This window comes from Castor canadensis, chromosome 15 (assembly GCF_047511655.1).
Source record: "Castor canadensis chromosome 15, mCasCan1.hap1v2, whole genome shotgun sequence".
Lineage (NCBI taxonomy): Eukaryota > Metazoa > Chordata > Mammalia > Rodentia > Castoridae > Castor > Castor canadensis.
In genome coordinates, this window is record NC_133400.1 from 29748583 (window position 1) to 29770583 (window position 22001).

The 22001-nt window shown below is 42.0% G+C and overlaps 1 long non-coding RNA gene and 1 pseudogene across 2 annotated transcripts; both read left to right on the forward strand.

Moving 5' to 3' along the window:
- The window catches only part of LOC109694653 (carboxylesterase 1D-like), a 138221-nt pseudogene that overhangs the window by 32512 nt on the left and 83708 nt on the right, over window positions 1-22001 (forward strand).
- Window positions 864-20548, forward strand: LOC141410475 (uncharacterized). Of its 2 annotated transcripts, none has more exons than XR_012441969.1 (5): window positions 864-1259; window positions 4550-4603; window positions 11351-11473; window positions 16072-16169; window positions 20303-20548. It is a non-coding gene; the product is annotated as an uncharacterized lncRNA (long non-coding RNA). The 2 variants fall into 2 exon arrangements; XR_012441968.1 differs by lacking the exon at window positions 20303-20548 and adding an exon at window positions 16841-16940.

Genomic DNA, 22001 nt, shown 5'->3' on the forward strand with positions numbered 1-22001 from the left:
TAGGAACCCTCATGCAGGGGTAGAAGAGATTAGCTCTTTGGAACAGTAGGAGGTCAGGGACCCTGCGGCTTATTTCACAGAGATGTCTGCCAAGGGCCTTTCAGCTTATTTCACAAAGATGTCTGCCAAGGGCCTTTAAGACAAGCCTGGACTAGAGGACCTGCAATCAAGACTTTGAAGACATAAGAGGGATGCCTTGAGGATCTTGGAATTGATTTCACTCTCTACCAAAGGGCAACATTCCTTCTTCCCTCCCCTCCATCTCTCTCAATGTCTCTGTTTTTCCACCAGCCAGCATAGGAAATTCCATTCAGGAGCCCTCAGGCAGGAGTGGAGAGACTGACTGTTGGAAGAATGGTTCTCTCTTAAAGGGTTAAAATTCCTCTTCCCTCTCTCTCTGCACAGGACCACATGGGGAAAGATACTTTGGTCCTGCTAACCAAAATTTAGATGACAAACTCTCTACATACCCCATTTAAGATTGTTGACTATTCTTTGCATCCTGCCCAAATTAGCCTCTTGCCAGATGCAAAAACCCTAAGGCATTTTTCTAGTAATACTGAGGAAACTAAGTTTAAGTAAAAATTCTTTTAAATGGTCCTAATACTGCTAGTGCCTTATATGTGTATCTAAGTGTTATAAATCATTTATAGAGTTAAAAATGTATACATGTAAACAGCTCTAGTCCTTTTATCTAAGGTAAATTCTATCTAATAAGGTCATTGACATTTCTGCTGTTTATGACAAATGCAAAAATTTCTGCCATTTAGGCTTGACACCTGTTTGTCAGATAAACATTTGTTTACCTGACATTGGCTAGATAAACATTGTTTTATATCTATATCTATCTATATATATAGATAGATATATATATGAGGTTTATACAACTAAACATTAAAACAGGAGCTATTTGAACTTACTGACACTGCCTTCTTCTAACCATTGGAAAATTTAGGGTTTTTAATTGTCAGTACTTTATTGACAGTACTGATGATCACTACACTGTGATGCTGCTACTTAGTCCTTTATATATTAGGTGTCTTTGTGTTTTTCAAGTATATAAGCCTTTTAAAATAGAATTATAAAAAGACACTCTATCATGTTGCTGTCTTAGCTCTTTTTACAAGTTTTTGCATATGTTCCAAATTGTAATAAGAGAGGTTTAGTAGTGCTATACTATTATATTGATTGCTAAACTATTAACCATGGTTACTTTAAATTTTGTCATTACAGTTCTGATCTTTCCGGAGCATTTACAGGTAGGCCCATGAAAAATGATTCTGACAAGTGTTTATCTATTGATCAGAACAGGTATTTTTAAGTACTGGGATTGTCTTATATGTTCCTTGTAAAAACTTTATAACTGTTGTCTGCTGACACTTTACAGCAATTTAAAGATGTTGGTATATCTCCTACAGGACAGTAAATTAGATTTAATTAAGCCTAGCCTAAGATCTATTTTTTTTTTTAGTGAGAATATGTTCATTTTTTTGTTGTTTTTTTTTTTTTTATTGTTTTATTATTCATATGTGCATACAACGCTTAGGTCATTTCTCCCCCATGCCCCCACTCCCTCCCTTACCACCCACTCTGCCCCCTCCCTCTCCCCCCCACCCCCTCGATACCCAGCAGAAACTATTTTGCCCTTATCTCTAATTTTGTTGAAGAGAGAGTATAAGCAATAATAGGAAGGAACAAGGGTTTTTGCTAGTTGAGCTAAGGATAGTTATACAGGGAGTTGACTCACATTAATTTCCTGTGTGTGTGTGTTACCTTCTAGGTTAATTCTTTTTGATCTCACCTTTTCTCTAGTTCCTAGTCCCCTTTTCCTATTGGCCTCAGTTGCTTTTAAGATCTATTTTTAAATAGTCTTTGTTGCTTAATTTGGCCAGAAAGGTCACATTGGCACTGACTTCTGATCTGTCTGATGGGTTACTCCCCCTCTTTTGTGGGACAAAATCTGACTTTTTTGGAAGAAGCTATGACTTTCTGGAGAAGCTACTCCTGCTCCAACAGACAAAACTGCCAAACTGGCAGAATCTTTAGAGACAACTGTTCAGAGAAATAGTTTAAATGTCTGCTACCCTTGAGTGGTCAGAGTCCCCCAACTTCTTAGTGGCATTCAGTCACTTTTTTGTGTAGTTCCATAGGTCTACACAAATGAAGGGACTGCTCCAGATCCTGATGAAGTCAATTATGGCAGTCCTCTAAAAGTAACCAAAGCCAAGAGAATTTTTTTTAAAAGGGCCTCTTATGCATGTGCTCTAATAGTTATAACTTCTAGTCTTCTGGCAGAAGGAAAACTCATGACTTTTGCCAAGGCCTTCTGTTTGAGCAAAGGCATAACTTTCTTTTTTTTTTATTTTTTATTTTTTTTCATTTTTCTTTTATTATTCATATGTGCATACAAGGCTTGGTTCATTTCTCCCCCTTGCCCCCACCCCCTCCCTTACCACCCACTCTGCCCCCTCCCTCTCCCCCCCTCAATACCCAGCAGAAACTATTTTGCCCTTATTTCTAATTTTGTTGTAGAGAGAGTATAAGCAATAATAGGAAGGAACAAGGGTTTTTTCTGGTTGAGATAAGGATAGCTATACAGGGCATTGACTCACATTGATTTCCTGTGTGTGGGTGTTACCTTTCAATGGCATCTACTTCTGCTTAGGGACACTGTGAGTCTTCTTTCTGTACAGAACTGACACATTGATGTTTACCCTCTAATTGGACTGGCACCTGCCCCTTGGTACACATGGATTCTAATGTAGATAAACAATCAGTCCTTAACTGCCCACTAAAGTGGTAGCCCAAACAGAGGGCCATCTAAGAATTATCCTTTATCCTTCCTGCTACACCTGGCAGAGCTCCTTCTGATGCTCCTATGATTGTAAATGTTTAGGTCATGCCTTCTAAATCAGATTTATCTCTACCAGGATAAAAAAGTCTTTAGAACCCAAATCATTAAGCAACAGGGCTATCAATTTTTACAGATGAATGAGATCTCCATGAGCAATCCATATTTCCATGAGGAACCTTGACTGTGTGTGTGTACTGGACAATAATTCAGGCACATTTTTCCAAATGAGCCCTAAGGGAAGGAAATAGGAGAGACAATTTCCCCCTGTATGTAGGGTCTGATGCCCCTTGTCAGCTCAAAGCAGGTACTGAGGATGGCCTGTCCCCTTTGAGCATTCCCAAATAAAGAATTATTGGAATATTGTCTCTCAGGGGGAATTTGAGGTAGGATAAAATTAGAGAAAGTTCAGGACCCATAAAAAAATATTACATGTTAGATGAACCATGCTTTGACACAGGAACCACCCTCTTCTGGCCAGGAACCACCCATGCCCTTCTCTACTCATTGATTATTGGATGGGAATCACTTTGTTCTACACTTACCATAGGTTATCATAGGTTTTAAAAGTACCTGAAGAGCAGAAACATGTTCTCTCAGCTTCTGGCTTCTACCTGGGTCCTATCATTCTTCCCTTTGTATTTCTCTTCCCTAACTTTTAATAAACTCCATTTACACCCACATGTCTTTCCATGGATTCTTCCTGGTGGGATACAGAGAATTTGAAAGTTTTCTGATCACAGACTGCACCAGTACCATTAACATAGCTACCTATCACCATAGTTGCTGCTTACAGTGACCTGGACATGACCTGTTTCCTCTCTGGGTCTTGACATGTCTGTGATGGGACAAGAATCCCATCACTCAAAACCAAGACATAAGAGAGTGAACTATTAGTAAAGTTTAGACAGATTTTGAGACTTAGAATTAGGTAGGAAAAACCAGAAGAGAAGCAGCCTCAAACCTTGGCCACATTTCATTTAGATTCCCAACTAATTTTATGTTTTTAACCCCTGGACTCCATGAGTCATTTGGGAGGCTGAGAAAACTAACAGGACTTCTCTCCCTTTCCCTTGTTCCTCATCCATCTTTGCTTCTGTTGTCCTCACCTGGGTGGCCAGTCTGGAAGAGGAGACAAGAACAGACTATGCAGTAGGAGAGATAAAAGAAACCTTCCCCATGATATAGAAAAAGTGGAAGGGTGCAGAGTGAGACAAAATATTTCCTGCCTTCATACAGGAAATGGGATCAAAAACTCAAAAGGGTGGTACCCAACTCCTAGCTTTAAATTGGAGAGCTTGGGAAATAAACGTGGTAAAAAATAATGGGTCTGGAGACTGAGATGGCTGCTAAAACAGAGAGAAGTCCATCTTGGCCCACCCAAATCACAGACAATAGGTGTGTGTTAGAATTTCCTTTTGCTAGACATGATTATTCTCCAACCATCCAAATATCCTTGCAGCTTATTAACATCTCAAAGAGGAGAGCAGATACACGTAGCTCCTCTGTGTGTCCCAGTTCTTGTAACTCAGTATCTACAAGGAGATGGGAGGGGGCCAGCTGCTCTGGCTCTCTTTGTTCCAGTGTCAGAGTCTGGCCCTATAAATATTATGAACATATAGTTTCCCTGCCTCCTAATATGTCTATCCTGCCTCAACAGGGCTCCAATTTCTAATCACCTTCTCCCTCTCTGAATAGTCTCACCAGAAGCCAGTGTCCATCCATCCTGTGAGCCTGAAGGACCTAAGAGAGGTCAGTAGAAATGCTTAGGTGGGCACTTGGATAGGCCAGAGATGGAGGAAATCCCAAAAAAGAGAGGTTATAGATCTCCTTCAAGTTAATCAAGTGCTTAGCACACCCACAAAGTGGCTTTGTCAAAAACATTTCAATGTTTTTCAATGCTTTATGGTTGCATAGGTTTTGTCTGCTCCTCAGATTTTCTTCTTATATGGTGCATGAGCCTAGGCCAGGGCATCTACCACACTGAACCTGGGGACCTACTACTATGAATTACAGAGTTATTCTAAGCAATGATGTTATGTGCACAAAACACTGTGCACAGAGTTTGCCACAAAGTAAGCTCCTGAGAAACATTTGGCAAATGAATGTATGTGTGGATGTAGGCAGAAAATGCAAATAAATAAAAACACAATGGTATAGTCACGACATGAGTGTTGTAATACTTATTAGATATAAACCTTCTAGAATTTTTCCTGTTCAAATGAAAATATAAATATATTATTAAATTGGATCATATTATGTATAACTACTTAAAATCTTTACTTTATTAAGCTTTATATAATCATAACTTCAGTGTACAATTCTTTAGTTTTTAGTACGTAAAAATATGTATAGAAGTCTTTTTAATGTACTAAAAACATTATGACTGTATAATTCACTCCCTAAAGAAATGTCACTAATCATTTCCCCTTATTTGCTTTTCCCATGGCCATAGCAACCAAAAATCTATATTTTATTTCTATAGATTTGCCAGTTCTGGAAATTTTATATAAATACAATCATACAGCCCATGACTTTTGTGCCTGTCTTCTTCCATTTATCATGTTTTCAAGTTTCATCTACACTGTGGCATGTTGTTCACATGGCTTCATAGTACTCCATAGTGTGGATATACAAACTCATATTTATTCATTCATTAGTTGGAGGACATTCTGTTTCCACTTTTGCTTTTATGAATAACACTGGTATTTGTGTATAAGTATTTGTATGGCCCATGTTTGCATTCTTCTTGGGAATATTCCTAGGACCAGAATTGCTGGGTTATCTGGGAACTCCATGTTTACCTTTTAAAGAAACTATCAAACTGTCTCTAAAAGCAGACATAACAGTTTGATAATGTGTATTTCCCCCCCTTGCAATAGATGGTGTCTGTATTCTCAGTTAATACATAGAGATGCTCATCACTACCTTGAGTGAATATGCAATACTTGCTTAGGCAGTTGTTCCAGAGTGTATTTAAATAATTCCCTACAGTAGGACATTCAATGATCCTATGAAAGAAAATTTTAGCATCTTCCTTTTGTCCCCAGCACTTTCCCAGGTGCGCCCCATTCACTATATTCCCCTAATTTGGTCTTTTTCAAGCATTGCAACCCCCTTTCTATCTGCCTTGTCTTCTGCATGGAGTGTTCCTTGAGAAGAAGCCACATCTTGAGTTCATCTTTGTGTTTGTAATACCTAGCTAGGGCCAGACATTTCTAATGAACATCTGAAAAATGAATGGATAAATAAATGAATGAATGGATAGATGGACAGATGAATGGATGATTAGAGTCAGGATTTTGGAGAGATGGAGTTCATTTACTGCAAGAATGTTCTATCTCCAAATTCTTGCTTTGAAAGGTAGGAAGTTCCCTGGCAGAAGTCTGAGCCAGTTGGCAGGAATACTGCACAGCTAATTTAGGTATTAGAAAGGAGAAAGGGATGAAATTTAAGATTGCTTCCAAATGTGCAAGCCAGAAAGTCTAGGAAATACCAGCTATGAAAGCTAAGAGATGTGTCCTAATCCACCAGCTGAGCAGCTTTGGGGATGTGAGTTGCTCTAAAATTTTCCAACAAGTTGTGAGGACCCCAGATCAAAGTTGTGCCCTATCTAAAGGTGTCTACTTGCTCTGCCTGCCTTTGATAAGCTCATGCTGCAGATGTTGGAGACTTATAGGGGGAAACCTGTAAGAAGTTCTTGGACCAGTTTGCAGCCATCTGCAATCCAAGTGCAGAGTCCAGGATTGTCAGACAAAAAAGGACAAACTTTGCGTAAGTGAGTGTTCAGATAAAACAGGGTAAACTCTGTGTGGGCATGGCTTGGCTATCTCATGGGAAAGCCTTTGGAGGAGGGAGAGGTTTTCTTTCATTTTGGACTATGCAATAAGGCTGGGTAGGTGGATTCATGAGTAGGTCTCATGCACTAGGGTGGGACCAGTGCATCCCTTTTGTTACAAACCCAGACCAGAGACCACATTGGTCCCAAGCCTCTGTCCTTCTATGATGTGGTTCTGTGCTCTCATCCTGGTGTCTCTCACAGTTTGCACAGCTTGGGGTGAGTCCTTCTATCAGGGGGCACATTTTGAAATACTTGTCCTGGGTGGAGTTGTGTACAGGGCAAAACCATGACAGGTTCAGATCTGTTGTGGTGCCAACTCTCTAAACTTGGATTTGGCTTTAAAGGAGCTCAGCCAAGCCAGCCCTGGGAGTGGACATGCCAAGACTAGGGAAGGATAAATACTTTGAGCCCCAGCAGCACATAACAGCCAGGGGAGGGGAAGGAGCTTAACACAGGATTTACACATGAGCAATCAAGGGAGCTTTTCTCCTTATGATTAGTTCATATCTGGCCAGATCATGGAAAGCAGCTTACCAGAATATGGAAAGAACAGTTGAGGACCCCATAGTGTGGTTCTAACTGCCAGATCAGCACTTCCAAATTGTGTGTCCTCAGACAATGTATTTGACTTTGCTGTGCCTTGGTTAACCTATCTCAAAAACAGGAATTACAGTCATACCTACTTCATTAAGTAGTGAGGATGAAATGGGCTGTTTCTAAAGTGCTTAACATGGTGGTTGGCTTAAAGGAGGCGTGAGAAATGGGTGGGTTAATAAATGGTGTTGTTTTAAAATTCAAGCTATTAATAGAAAATTTGAGGTACTGTTGGGCCAAAATATTTGGAGCCCTTGCGTGCTGAAGAGATAGTTTGTTATTCATGGTTCTGATTGAATCAACACTTGGGGCGTGGTATTGAAATATCAGGATCAGTCAGGAGGCACAGGGGCAAAGGGGTAGAGAGACTGTGATAAAGAAGCTCTGTTTGGGGTTTCTTCTGGAGGAAGAGGTGAAACCATAAGCATATGTAAGAATGTTTGGAATAATTTCAAAGGACTTTTGGTACAATGCTGTGGTAGTTGTCTGGTGTCTGCATTGAGGTGATTAATGCAGGAGAATATTGGCCCAAGGTATGGATAAAAGCTGTGAATTCTGGATTTTTTGGACTACTGAAAACGACAGTTGCCCCATGGCCTCACATGTCAAATCATCAGATGCAGAAATTTAGTTCTTTGTTAAACAGGGCTATAGCATTGGGACTCCATGTATAACTGTACCATTTTATCAGTTTAGAAATTGAGATTCAAAAAGACATGTACTCTCCCAAGGTCACCTGGAAAGTCATTCTCTGGTTTATGACACCTTAATCCATAGTCAGTGCCCAGCCATCAGTGCCTTGACAGCTAAGGTCCCTTCTGGCTTTTGTTTTCTCTCAGGCCATGTGACAGTGTGAGAGATCTGGAACTGAATGTAAGGCAGAGTAAGAAAATACGCAAAGTTGGAGTGGAACCTTACTTTAATCTTCTTTACCCCAGTAATGCCATCTTAAGAGTCTATACAGGTTGCTCCAAATCCTGTTTGTTAAATAGGCATATTAATGCTATCTAGCAAGGCTTATTGGAGTAATAATTTAAAGGAATTGGAGTTCACATCTGGCAAGTTCTGTTTTTTGAGAATTCATTAGTGAACCAAACTAAGATTTTCCTGCCTTCTTGAAGCTGCTATTTTAAAAGAAGGAGAGATAATAAGAACACATGCAAACTAATACATGAATTATATAATATGTCAGTATATTTTAAGTGCATATAAGTATGCTCATGTGAGGGAAATGAGAAGTATGATGCTATCTGTTCTCCTGTCTTGAACCTTGGGGTGACTGAGGAGAGAGGTGAGGGAGGATGTGTATAGGAGAGAAGTACAATAGGGTGTTGATTTTCTAAGTTCTTCCCCCACCAAGTGTATCTAGCTACCTAGTTACAAGCTGGTGTGTCCCAGTCTCCATGGCCCTCTAGGTTCAAAAGTCCAAAGTCTCCACAAGGTCTCACGTCCACCTCCAGGGCATTTTAGATACCTACAAATGATAGCTCAAACAGTATTCACCTCCTTAGCAAGGCACTTCTGAGATTTCCAGGATTCTACTTCAAGTTTCCTTAAAAAAATAATATTCATTGTTTTCACTTCATGACTCCAGGTGTAAAACATACATATTACCAAAAAGTTAGGGAGTAGAGAAAAACAAAAATAAGAAAATTAAAATAGTGTACAATGCAAGTGTAGCAAGGAGGAGGGGATGGTATAGTAGAGAGATAAAGCCTAAAGAATCTGAACGTTAGGAAGATTGTAAAACACTGAGGATGAAGGTAGGCAATGAAATTACAGGTAACCATATATGGGTGAAATTTTGCTTCTTGCTTCCGTAACCTGCTTGCAAAGGTAGGTAAGGCAAGACCCCTTTGTTCTCAGGGCTCAGACTTTGGATGTGAATTCACTGAGCCACTGCTGGCATACTAATAAATACTCCTTCCTGAAAAGATTTGGTGTCCATTTCCTTGATTAAATATCTTAGAACATTTTTGGGCACTCGTCCTGGATTTGGAGAAGGTGTTTTCACCTCCTTGTCACAGGGACTCAGCATCCCTAGCTTATTGGGAAAGTACCCCAAAAGCACCCCACCAGGCACCAGTGGACCTGTTGGTCTGATGGAGGAACTTGCTTCTTCCAGTACACTGGAGAGGAAGTCTTGATTACACAAAGGAAACTGGAGAAGGCTCAGGAACCAGTTGGGAGCACTGCCCTTCAGACTGTTAAGAACCTGGGTTCAAATAATAGGCTTGTATTTAGGAGGCAGAAGGGGAGACTGATCACCTCTAAGAGACACCTGCATAGCCCTAGTTGGGGATAAAACCATGTCTTTCAGTTTCAGGGAGTGGGGCAGAAATGTATGTGAATGTGTGTGTGTGAGTCTGACACATGGCCTGGCTACTAAGCAAGTGTGGAGTCCCAATCCATGGGTCCATGGGAACTCCTATGGTATAGGGTGAGCCCTAACAGGGCCTTCAGTCTGGGGTTTATACAGACTCACTATGGCTAAGAGGCACTTAAATCTCCCACAAGGGACACTGCCAGAGATGGACAAAGCAAATTAGGACCTCGTGTAGTTGCAGTTCCTGGCCGGGCAATGGCATCCAGGTCACCAATAAGGTTCGCAGATTACCCCTACCTCTCCGTGTCTGTCTTGACATCAGGTAATGGGAGGAAATGGATAAAAAACATCAGAGTAATGGCACCCACTTGGAGTGTATGCTTAAAAACTTTAGAAAAGGATTTAATGGAGACTACAGAGTCAAGTTAACTCCTAACAAGCTTAAGGGCATCTGTGAATTAGATTGGCTTATTTTGGTGTTGGGTGGCTCCTGGTAGGGTCACTAGACAAGACTATAGTCAATTACATTTATAGGGTAATTGTCGAAAAGCCAGATCAGTTTCCCTACATTGATTGCTGGCAGGATACAGTTCTCAGCTGGCCTGCATTGCTGAGGCCCTGTCTAAAAGGATTATGGTGGCTACAACTTCTAAGAGTAGGGAGAAACCAAAGGAGCCTGTCCATGGCAAGAAACCTGAGGAAACATCCCACCTATGTGCCGCTTTACCCACCTCTGCCACTGGCACCCAGTTCCACACCTTCACCTTCAACATTGGATGGGGAAGCTTGGGAGATGGCCACACCTGTAAAATCTAGCCTGAAAGCCTCCATGGTCTCAACTATCCTGACTTCCCCAAGTCCTGTGGACTTCATGCCCACCCTAAGGGCTGCCTTGTTCCCATGTCCCTTTGTGAGGGCTGTTTGTTTAACCTCTCTGTCAGCTTTCTGTTTTCCTCAAGCAATTATTATATTTTCTTTTTGGTGTCCTTGACAATGTATAATTGTCACCCATTTAGGGGCCTGTACAGTGTCTGGCAGTTAGAGAAATTTTTTTTCCATATTTGATACTTTCTTCTCCCAAGTTAATGATGCCCCTCTCCTTATGTACAGCCCATGAACATGAATGGTTGGTTGTAAAGGCATATTTAGATGTTTACCCTCACTCCTGTAGTGAGGTGGAGTGCCAGGGTAAGGGCAATGAGTTTAGCCTTTTGTGTAGAAATTTCAACCAGCAACAGGTGGGGAAGAAAGGATTTAGATATACAGCAGAGTCAGAGGGTAGGGACATTTGGAAGCAGCACTTAGGGGATGTGTGTGCTTCTTAAGGTAAACACTCAAACACTGAGAATTAAAATTCACCACTGAAGAGTTCACTGAAATATAAGGGATATGTTCAACCAGCTTATATTCAGATGGTTGAATGGTCTAGGAATGAAGATGGTGAGTGTTGAGTAGTACATGACATTCGTGGGTTTTGCTTTTCTGATGATGATATTAGCTTGAAGAACCCCAAGGGCACATGGCACTTGAGTGTGGAGAGAAAAGCAGGGAATGTTGACTGGATGACATGCTGGGACCAGCTGGAAGAGCTAGCGCAGAAAGAAGCTGCTATTTGTAACCATGCTAGGCACTGGTGGCCTCCCTGAGTCAGTGCCGGAATGAGGTCCACACTCGCTAACTTCTGAGGTCCTTCCCAATCCAACTTTCTGTAACATTTTTGTTGTGTCCTCCTTGTCAGGTACTGGTGTGGATCCATGGAAGTGGGTGGGGCATCAACCTACAATCGACTGGCCCTCTCTGCCCATTGAATCATGGCAGTGGTGACCACTCAGTACCACCTGGGCATCTGTGAATTCTTCAGGTAAGCTGTTGGACTCTCCTCTCTTTTAGCCCCTCTAGCCATCTTTTTTTCTGCTGATATAACAAAAGACCAAATGGTGGACAATTATAAGGAAATAAACTTATTTAACTCAGTCTTTGGGAGGCTGAAAGTACAAAAGTATGTATTTTCATGAGATTGGAATCTGGTAATGTTCCTTTACTTGAATACAATGAACATAAATGGAATCTGTGCATACTAAGCACATTACCTGGTAAGACAATAAGTCATATGTGGGGATAAGGAAGGAGTTAGTCTTGCTTTTTATATAACAACTTTCTCTTGGGAACTAGCAGGGTCCCATGAGCAATAAGTCAAGTCCTTCTGAGGACAGCAATGACATAATTACCCTTCTACTTCACCTTACTTTTCATATATTCTATCACTATCCTGCCACATTAGGGAGCAAGGTTACAGTACATGAACACTTGGGGTCAAACCACATCCAAACCTTAGTATCTGCCAAATTAAAGATGCTGGGCTTGGGTCTAGTGACAGATTCCCTCATGGGCACCTCTGCTAAGTTCCTTCATAATGCATCCAATCCCTTCATCATTGAACCCCATCTACCTCCTCACATCACAACTATACTTGTCCACTTCTTCAGCACTTTTGCATGTGCTGTTCCCTCTATCTGGAATGTCTACTCGACCTGTGATATTCCTATTTATCCTGCAAAGTCCAGCCCTCTTGTCTTGTCTCTGAAACCGTTGTCTCCTTTTTACCTGTGCTGCCTAGCACACTGCATTCTACTATAATGGCAGCCACCATGCAGCACATCTCCTCATGGGAAAGGAAGGAAGGGCAGTGCCATGTGGGGAGCTCAGCAAGCACTTTCACAGGCTTGCTTTCAGCTGACCATGCCATCAGGTTGTTCTCATAGAGACCATCAGTAACCTCTACCACCCTAGCCCAACCTCCTGTGACCTCACTGCAACAGCCCCTCTGGTTTCCTTCTCCGATCCCTGGCCATCTCTCCCCTCACTGCTGCTCCTTCTCACCCCTTCCCTATTCCTTCTCCTCCCCATCCTCATGGCTCTGCATGTTTACCTCTCCTTCTCCACTAGTGCCCTGAGTGACTCCAGCAGCATATACATAGCAATTTGTTTGTAGTGTCATCTGTCCTTTGACCACCATGCACCCCCATCAAGTTGCATCTTAAGCTACACCCTTTTGTCTCCGTGGTTGTCTGCAGTGCACCTTTCACTTTACAGGAACAGACTTACCCCTCGGTGCAGGTAATCCACCCTAAGAACACCATCCTCTTTTCCCCATAATGCCCTCTGGGCAACTGCTGGCAGCTCCATTCTACTGGTTATTCAGGGCAAAGGCCTTGTAGCACCTGTTTTTCTCACAGCCCACATCCAGTCAAGGAATAAATCCTTATGGCTTCACCTTTAAAATATGCTCAGGAACCAAGTTCTTCACATCTTCTCTTCCCATCCACCTAATCAAAGCCCTGAGTCTCTTAACTGGATTATAGTTATGACCACTTACTTTTCTAAACTTGCTATTGTAATACTGTAGCTGCTCCACAAAGAAGCCACTGTGCTCTCTGAGACATAGACATGTGTCCTCTCCAGAGGATCCCATGTTAAGTACAATGACATAAAAGTCTTCATTAAGGCTCTTAGCACTGTTCTTCCTGTATCTTCACACTCGCTGCACTCACAGTGTGGGTTCTATGGCTTTTACACCTGCTGCTTCTCCTCACCTGGATTCCCTTCTTAGGATATTTACAAGACATATGTGCTTATGTTTTTTCATGCTTCTGCCCAATGCCCTTGCCTCAAAGGTCTTCCCTGGTCATGAGATCTGAAACAATACTGCATAGTCCTTGCTCTTTCTTCAGCTGATTGGGGTTCTCCCCTAGATGACACTATAGATCTTTCTGTTTATGGTCAGCAATGTGAGCTTAGTGCAGTAAAAGATTTTGCCTGTTTTGTTCTCAGATATGCTCTAACTCTTCTTCAACAAGGGTAGGATACACAGTAGTTCCTTAATACACAGTTCTGGAAGAATGAAAGTAGAGCCCTACATAGAATGAGAGGCAGGGGGAGAGCCCTTTTTCAGGATGCAGTGCCCACCCTTATTCTGGAAGGCTCAGCCAGAGCCCCCAGCCCACCTGTGATCCCGAGAGTCTTGCTATGACAGCTCTGTCCCAATCCCACCCTTATTCTCTTGCAGCACAGGGCATGAACACAGCTGGGAGAACCAGGGTCAATTGGCACAGGTGGCTGTACTGCATTGGGTTCAGGACCACATTGCCAACTTTGGGGGGGAACCCAGGCTCTGTGACCATCTTTACAGAGTCAGCAGTAAGTGAAAGCATCTGTATTATTGTAAGTTTTCTTACACCAGGCCCCACCTGGTTGTTGACGGGACCTCTTTGAAACCAGCCAATCCAATTAGATGTGAGCTGTGAGAAAAAGAGGAGTCCAGGCTGTTCACAGGGCTTTTGTCCTGAGCATCAGGGAGTATGGAGCTAAGAGCAGCTGTTCAGAAGGTTTTCTGCTGGCTAGTGGTCTTCAAGGACTCCTGTCCATATAAACAGTTTTCCTAAAGGGTTTGGATTCAGGGTTGACTCTACTCACTGCACAGCCTCAGATGATGGAGAGCTAATACCCAAACTCTCTTTTGCCCCTAGGATGCTCAGAGCTCAGCTTTATGTCCTGGGGAAGAAGTGACAATCCTCTTCTCCTTACTTGGATGAATTCTCTTCCTCTTTCCTAATCATTTTAATATTAGGACTCAACTTATATCTCATGAGACTGAGTGTTGGGTATAGACTACACAATAGGGAAGACACAAAGATATAAGGGAGAATAGGTGTCATAATTTGGCTCCAAGGGAGATCTACATGTTGAGGAGATGCAAGCACTGAGAGTAGGATGGGCTTCCTCTGAGGTAGCCTATGGCTGTCCATGGCAAAGAGGGAGGGCAGTAGTCTCTGAAACTGAAGGAAGAGGTGGGGTGGGGGGTTGGTGAGAATGGGAAATGAAAACTGGAATGGGGTGGAATGGGACAGGGGAGGTGGGCTACAGACACAGCCTGGAGGCATAAATCATCTTGCTGGTGTGGAGTTGGGACTGGTAGTGGAGAGGAGAAACTGAGGGTTTTTATGAGAGGCTCAAGTGCAATACAGTTGAGCTGAGAATTAGCTCTATTACTGTATTTTTCATTGAAATTTCAGAGGAAAATATTTGTAGTTTGTTTGAAGTACAGAAAATGATAAATATAGGTAAACCCACAGGAAATCCACTATCCAGATATAGTCACTGTGTAGATTTTGGTATGTATTTCTCTAGTCTTTGCCCACAGTTTCAGCCATCACTCATCTGTGAATGTATCTGTCACCTATCTACCTTTATCTCTCCATTCTCATTCTCTCTCTCTCTCTCTCTCTTTCTCTCTCTCTCTCATCTATTTCTGTGGAGTTTTGGTACAAAGAGTACTGTGTAGTATGGCATAAGTATTTCCCTAAACATGAAAGTACTCCATGGTAAGAATGAAAAAAAATTGTCTAATCTCCTGATATTAGAACTTTTGGTTATTTCCAATTTTTATTATTCTAAATAGCCTGGTAATTTTAGGTATCTTTATGTTACTTTTTTTGTGCTGGTGAGTATTGAAATCTGGGTCTTGGGGTTGCCTGCAAACTCTCTACCACTAAGCTATAGCACCAAGTGGTTTCTTTTTTTCATGATAATTTTTCATAACATAAATTGTGAGTAATGGAAATGCTGAAACTGAATTTGTAGCTAGGAATTGCCAAGCTTTCCTCCTTTTGGGGAGGAGGGGGGTAAATGTTCTAAAATGTATTTATTCATTTTATATATTATCCATTTTAGATATGCATGGCATTTGAATAGTTTTCATTTTTCAACTGTTACAAAAATGATGCTATGCATCATTATGCATGTCTTGTGGTAGATATTCTCAGGTTCAAAGTCTTACTAATTTATCAAAATTCTCAGCATGTATGAGAATTCTAGTTGTTCCATGTTCTCCCTAATATTTTTTTCTGTCTTTTTTTTTATGAGGGGGTTTGAACTCATGGCCTTGACCTTGCTAGGCAGATGATCTACCACTTGAGCTACACCTAAGTCCTTTTTTGCCAAGTTCTTCACAGACCCCAGCATGTTCTTCAGCTTGCCCATACCATTCCAAACCAAGATGGCCATGATCCAGCCAAAGACATTGAAAATATCCATACCCCTTCCCCCGGGCCTCCAACTTTCCCTTCCTTTTGGCCTTCTTGGTCATGGATATCCCTCCTGATCTATAGTGACTCACCCCTGACTCTACTGGTTAACAACTAATGCCCAACTAGTGTTGGGCACTTTCCATTCCCTGCTTGTTCTGTCCCTGCTTCTGAGCTATGGCTCCATCTTCCTGACATTTTTTGAGGAGGCCTGGCCCAGGTGGAGCCTGGGATGTAGACAGGGATGGATGAGAATCTGTCATGTCCACAGATCACCAGAATCCCATAGAAGACCAGATGGAGAGACTTAATGATCGAGTGAGTCACTGACCCCTCCTGTGAGCATCATCTCTCCTCCTCTTCTTTGCCCTGCCAGGTGTTATCTCCTCTGGCCAAGAACCTCTTCCACAGGACCATTTCTGAGAGTGGTGTAGCCCTGATCTCTTTTTGAAGTACATCAGACCCTTGGCTGAGGTAGGTCTCACCCTGGATGGATCTGTTACACTTTACTCTGCTCTCCTGGAATCCTCAGGGTCTTTCTTCCTGTGGGATTCAGCTGAGGTGCTCAAGGAATCCCTGAGGTGAGAATGGCTGAGCAGAAAGGGCATTTTCAGAGCTCACATTCAATTCACATTCCACACTTCCTGAACTTTTTTATGCATCATGTTTTTCAGGCTTCTTGAAATTCAGTGCAGGTTAGTCTGTGGGGAGACATGGTAGCCTCCTACGCACATCACATGTATTAATCTCCTATATCCATGTCTGTTGATGAGGAAATAGAGGCTAAATGGCCAGTTGTGGAGGCAGTGGTTTTTAAACCAGATAGTGAGGTTCCACATTCTTTTCTTTTTACTCTCACTCTGCAGGGACTCTCTTGAGACAGTCCACTTTGACAATATTGTGCTCATTTCCAACATTACAAGAAATAACCACAAGAAATTATGTAGCTAGTTCATATTGCAATACCAACTAGTAACAGAGGCTCAGACACTATGCTTGCTAGTCTAGGTTTTTTTTGTTTTTTTGTGGCTTTCCCCTATTCCCTTTAGAAACTAAGCTTGGAAGAGAACCTCCTCTCCCCTATCTACACTGAAGGAGGGAATAGGCACTGCTCCTGACCTTTGCTGTTGCCTGTGTCTCTGTAGCACATCGCAATTACTTCTGGGTATAATGGTTTGGCAGCCATGGTTCACTGCCTGCACCAGAAGACAGATCAAGAGCTCTTGGAGACCACACTGCAGTTGGTAGGTGTGCTCATTCTTATGGACCAAACCTTGCCTTGTGTAGTTGGCTCCATACTTTATTCATTCAGCTGTCCTCTGGCCCCAGGCCAACTATCTGGGATAGTTTCTCATTTCTCAGGGAAGTGTCAGTCTCCCAGTCTCTATTTGAAATTCTATTCTTGCTTTTTTATTGTCAAATAGCTCAATATCAACATTCAACAATATGATTAAAAACTGAATAACAATCCTTCAGCTCTTTCAAAACTTAATATTTTAACATTGTTGTTTTCAAATGTATTTTAAGGAATTAAACAGTCCATAGTCCAAGTATTTGGAGGATGGGGATATTAAGCAAAAAGTTTTAAAGAAAGGTATCACAAGTTACATTAGTTGATTTAAATACTAAGTTAAAACACAGTAGTTTTTGAATTTTCTAGACTTTCTGAGACTGCTTCAGTTGGAATTTATCCATTCATTCATCAACAATCCATCTATCCATCCACCAGTCATCCAATTCATTGAAATACTTTCATCACCCTCGTACCAAACCATCCATAAAATTTCGCTCACCTGTTCACAATCCATTGCACATACTCAAGTCATCCAGACTATATCTATCTTCAATCTTTCGCCCAGTACTCCAAAACAATGATTCATTTACTGTCTGTTTGCTAGATTTATACTTTTATGCATGTATTTATCCAACTCAACAATGGTAAATGTTTTGATCAACTCCATCCTTCCATTCATCCATTCTGTCTTCTCATGCATCTATTCCTATATCTATTTCTGCATCCATCCTTGCTAAGTATATGGAGGAGAGGTGACACAGACATAAATTGAATATTGTCCCTGCTCAAAAAGAACTATCCAAGGAGAAGCATAACCACATACTTAAGCAGTTAAATGTGGAGGGAGTACGGAGCAGAAACATATTCATTACAACCAGCAGGGGTCTGCTTCTCAGGAAAGGTGAACTTGGAGGATTATGGATGGTCATGACAGTCTGCCATCACAAAGAAACTCAGCAGGACAAATAACCAGTGAAAAGAGAATCCAGGGTCACTGGCTTTGAGGAAGCAAGTGTTAATGTAAGCTCATGAGTTGCCTGAGTCCCTGGCATCTCAGTATGGGTTTTGGATACTGGCACATACTCTGGACTCCAAGGGCAGACTCCTAGCACTATATTCTGCCTGTACATCCACAGGTTGATTCAATGTGGCCTTTGGTTTGGGGTTGGTCATCCATCCATTCTCTATGTCAGAGAATTAAGACGTAGATGTTTCCCCACCTCCTTTGGTTTTTTGAACTTTTTAAAATTTGTGATCCTCCTAACTCAGCCATCCTTTGTCCTGGTGATGGATGGGTCAGAGGTGCTTGGCCACTATGGGTTCTTATTCTCTTAAACTTTTAAAAGAATTAAAAGTGAGGTACACTGGCAGAGTTATGAAGTTTTTATTTGCACAAACCAAAAGTAAAGGCTGCTTGGAGAGTCAAGCAGTGGGACCCAGAAGCTGGTAGTCGGCTGAAATGCATTGGGTCTCTCCTTTTATTGCTCTTTCAGTGCTCCCTTTGTTCCCCCTCCCTCCAAAGTTCACTGGTCCCTAGAGTACATATTCAGAGATTCTGCTTCTTGGTTGGTTTTGTCACTTTCATTCTCAGTGTGTTTTGCTGTAGGTAGGGACTTTTGAGAAAACCCACCAGCTCTCTCTTACCGCCAGCTTGTAGGCTGGTGCTCTGTGGTTTCTCCTGCTGCAGCTCTAGCTACACAGAAGTTCAGCTAATCAGGCTGTCAGCAAGGCTGTTAGCTCAACCTTGCAGCAATGTCTTTACAGGGTGGATGGTATTATTGACCCTGGGCCAGGGTCTGCAAAACCAGCAGTACTATTCTCTTTCACTGGGATTACAGGTTTGTGCGCCACCATGCTCAGCTCACAGTAATATTCTAATATCAGAGAAAAGCAAATATTTCAGCCATTTTCCATGTGTTCCACAAGGACCCAGTTTATGTAGGAGTACTTGTGGATTTTGAGAAAACTCATAGAACTTAAGATCACTGGACATCCTTCTGTAATTTTCTGAGATCTTATGAAAGTGCTGTCTTTTTACACACACACACACACACACACACACACACACACACAAATACAGCTGTGGCTGCTGAGTCCACAGCACACAAAGGAGGGATCACTAGTGGTAGCTTCTAGCATTTTCCTTTTAGAAGCACACATTCCTTATTGCTCCTTTTGTACTTATAAAGTGTAATTGAAAGAACTGTGCAGCTGATGTTCTAAAAGAATCTTGGTAACAAGGTTTAGAATGTGAGACAATGTTCCATTCTAAGAAAGAACTCTGGGTAGTAGATTTTGAGAGTACTTTCAAGCATTTTCATTAGAGAAACACATATACCTTACTATTTGTTGTACACCTATCAAGGTCAGACCTATTAGCTATAATGTAGCATTGCAATCACTGCAATCTTGCAGAACTCACTGCAAAGAAAAGTGGGGATTTCAATAGCGTATAAAAGTTAGGTTTTTCTCATGCAAGATGAGAAAACTCATTTCAAGTTTCCTTAAATAGAAAAATGAAAGAGTTGTAACAGAATCTCCAGGAAATTGAAAAGTTCAGGATCAGATGCCTTAGGGTGTGACTAGATCCAGGTGCTCTGATATATTATTGAGAATTTCCCTTTGCCTATCCCTCATATTTCAACTCTTTGTTATTGACTTCCCTCTGAAGCTGGTTGGTCCCTATGGAAGTAAAACAAAACAGTGCTTTTACACTTATATCCTATCTGCTTATACAATGTTTGTCCCAGAACTTTCAGCAATAGTTTTGGGGTAAACTCTGTTGGACTGAACTGGCATGTATCCATCCTTGAACTAATTTCTATGTTCAGGGACATGGAGACCCCATGTTCATATAGATGCTTGAACTCATGAAGTGGGTGTGAAGAAGAGAGGGAGGGGAGGTGCCTTTCTGATGGTGCATCCCACCTGCAGTCCCATCTCCTGAAGTTGCCACAAGAGTCACCTTGTTTTCACCATTCTTCCAGAGGAAAATTGAGGTACTGCTGCCAGGGTTAACAAGTAGGGAGAAAGGATTAATTGGAGGGAGGCACAAAAAGAAGACGTGCTCTCCAGAGGTCCAGTGTCTTGATTCTGGGTCTATGGTCTCTCCCCTTGCTGGTACTTGTCTTTCCTTCATCCCACTCCACCCTATGCTCATTTCCAGTAGACACATGACATGGACAAGCATGTCCATGGACCCAGCCAAAGAGAAATCAAATTGGAGAATCTAATATCTCAGGGGCACAACTAAGGATCTGCTTTTATACCAGGGAATTTTTTTTTACACATGTTTTTGTGTTTGTCTTCACAGGAACTTTTAAAGTTTGATTTGTGTGAAGACTCTGGAAAGGTAAGTACCTTTGCTTTCTGGACTACAGGTATTGAGTCTTAACAGTGTAAAACTTCAATTTACTATGAATGAAGGAATTCTCTTTTGTGGAATCAAAGTCATCCTTTGTGTGTATATTGCTGAGAACCAGAGAGGGGAAGTAACTTTCAAGGTAACACAGTCAAGAAAACCACTTCTAACTCCCAGTCACCAACTTGGCATTCCTTGGAACCAGCTATCCCCTTCTTTCATACATTTCTTCCTCCTTAAATGACTCTGTGGGAGGAGACTGAAATAGAATCTTCCACTCTCATGACACAGAAATAACTGACTAAGGGGCTCAGGAGCCTTCACTGAGGAGGATAGATCTCCCTGGGAGGCCCCAGGATTAGTTATCTGTGCTGACACAGAGCCTTAGTCTCAGTCCTGAGAAATTCATCCTTCCAAGTGCACAGAGGAAACTCCCAATGCACCCACTCAACAGTTCCCAGGGTCTGGTGACACGAGCTGTGCAGCATCTTACAGTCCTGTCCTCTCTGCTCCCTCCCATTGAATTCTAGCACTTCCCTTAAATGTCTCATGAGTTTAAAATGGAACACTTTCAGCCTTTCAGGAAAGTTTAAAGAAGCACTGACCATGTGCGAAGATGTGAATAGGGAGTGAAATAGATGAGATTCCCTGCCCTCCTGGAGACTTCCATTCCCATGGGGTGGGGGGTACGGTAGTGCAGCAGAAAATAAATTAGTGTATCATCATGGTCAGAATTTAGGTAAAAGGGCAAGTGAGAGATAGTGGCAAAGTTGGCCAATAGTGTGAATATAACCCTCAGGGTCAGAGTGTAACCAATCAACTAGGCTGGAATCCCTTCACTCTACTAGGATAGGAATTATGGGTAAAGAGGGAGAAATTTTCCAGTGCTGGCAGTATGAGGCCCTTAAGTGTTTAAGTATTTGACACCTAGGAGCTAGGCTGGCAGACTCTGAATCTAGAACAACAAAACTTGAGAAGACAGGGCCTATTCTTCCAGACCTTAGAAGCCAGTGGCTTATGGCTCTGGGCAATCACTTTGGAGACTTAGTCTCTGATGGCTACACCAGCAATCCTAGCACTTGACAGCTTTTTTGTTGTAATCTTTGGCTTCTACAGAAGCCAGTAGTGGCAGCAGACAATGAAAAACAGCAGTAGGTGGTACCTTCTAGTCTTACAGTTCTCGTGTAGGTCTTGGGTATTGGGACCCTAGTCCTATAGCGAAAAGTGTTACAGGATGGGCCTGTTGGGCTCTGCAGCCCTTGACAGCAGCAACTGCTATACTTCTTAGGCTTAGACAGTCTGAGACCCTTGGTTCTTTAAACTTTGCTGCTTTCAAACTCATGCAGTGACCAGGGCCCATAGTTTCTCCTCTCTGGCTCTTAACAGCCTTTTATCTTTCTTTGGCCTCAGTTCTCTGCCCTCTCTCATCTTTTTTCTACTTCTCCTGTCCCTGATTATCTCTGCTGCTTCTGTTCCCCATTGTTTTTGTACTGACCACTCTTTGAAAGTCTTCAGCTGCCTCTTATTGCTACTTTCACTGTGGCTTCCATTGATGTTCCCATCTCTGCCTCTACCACTGCCTTCACTCTGCTATTGCTTAGCTGCTGCTTCCACTGCCCGCATCTCCCCTCTTAATGTGACCAGCTTAGCC